The sequence below is a fragment of the Galeopterus variegatus genome, unplaced genomic scaffold (genome assembly GCF_000696425.1).
Source record: "Galeopterus variegatus unplaced genomic scaffold, G_variegatus-3.0.2 Scaffold13728, whole genome shotgun sequence".
NCBI lineage: Eukaryota > Metazoa > Chordata > Mammalia > Dermoptera > Cynocephalidae > Galeopterus > Galeopterus variegatus.
In genome coordinates this window covers 18,624-19,947 of record NW_007739839.1, presented here as the reverse complement: position 1 = coordinate 19,947, position 1,324 = coordinate 18,624, and the positions used below count along the sequence as shown (strand labels likewise).

Sequence of the window (1,324 nt, the reverse complement as noted above, 5' to 3'; positions counted from 1 at the left end):
AAAAAAAGTTTTCTAAATAAACCTAAAGAAAATCAGAGATTAATAATAATTAATAATGATAATCAGTACTTAACCGTAACAAGAAAGGTACATGTTTATACTTGGGTGTTTGCTTTTCTTTACAAACTATACTAAAAAGAATGGGGCACATAGAATATGAATTTGATCATATGCAAATCATAACTTTAGAGACATTGAGTCTAGTTTTCTTATTTGGGATTATTACTATGTTTCTGCTTTCAGGATTGAAATGAAGTGTTAATTACCTTTTAAGCCATAGTTGATATTAAAAATAAGAGACCAGTACATTGCAGTGAAAAAAATTATTCTAATTTTAAAAAAATATCTGGAAAGACAGACATCAAAACATTAAGAGTCATTATATAGGGGTATATAGGTACTCATTTCTTCTTTATTCCTGAGTATACTTCCAGATTATTTTTCATAAAATATAAATGAAAAAACATAGTTATAAAAACTTCTCTAAATTGAATGTCACATATATCATCAATTTTTTTTTNTCCTTTTTGTCTTTTTTACCAACCGGCAACGGGATCGCAACCCTCGGTGTCGCGCCCGCACCACGCTCAGCCAGTGAGCGGGAACCGGTCTCCACATGGGATCCGAATCCTTGGTGGGAGCGCCGCCGTGCTCCCAAGTGGCGCACTCTCCAGTGTGCCACCGGGCCGGCCCTATTTCATCAATTTTAAGATTTGCATTTTTTCTGTAGTCTAACATTTCTGAAATGGGAACGTGACTTAAAATCAATGGAATTTCACAATTGTTGGTGGTCAGGTTTTCAGTTTCATCTTGCAAATCAGGATCCATTTTATAATTGATAGCATCTTCAACTTAATGAAATACAGTATTTTATACCTGATTTGAGAACTGTTCATGGTTATGCTTGCTTACTTAATAATGGCGTGTGTGTGTTTGAGTGCTAGGGTCATTATAAGCTAAGATCATCACACCCCTGGGGAAACACTTTTGTTCCAAGTCATGAAGCCACAGCCCAGAGACCACTGTAGGACAAGACCACATACCAAACCTGTGATGTGACAGCAAATGTCACAGAGAGGAAGAAGGAGAAATGCTACGTGGGAGACTCCTGAGTGATTTTTCTTTAGAGCTATTCTTAAAGCTCCTTGCCCTCAGAGCTAAAAAGGGAATCACTTGTAACAATCAACAAGTCTATATATCACCTCCTGTCCCAAATAGCAGGGACTAGTGGTTAATGATGTGACCTACCTCCCTTCTGCCAGAATTATCAAGCTGGGACTATGGTTTTCTTCTGATGGGGGATGGTGATTTGAATCAAAGGGCC

The 1,324-nt window shown here is 37.3% G+C and overlaps 1 protein-coding gene across 1 annotated transcript in view; it reads right to left on the bottom strand.

Annotated features, from left to right (window-relative positions):
- Positions 1 to 1,324, bottom strand: part of LOC103581708 (low-density lipoprotein receptor-related protein 4-like) — a gene marked incomplete at its 5' end in the record, with an annotated part of 29,942 nt that overhangs the window by 11,629 nt on the left and 16,989 nt on the right. The gene's annotated exons all lie outside the window — the stretch shown is intronic.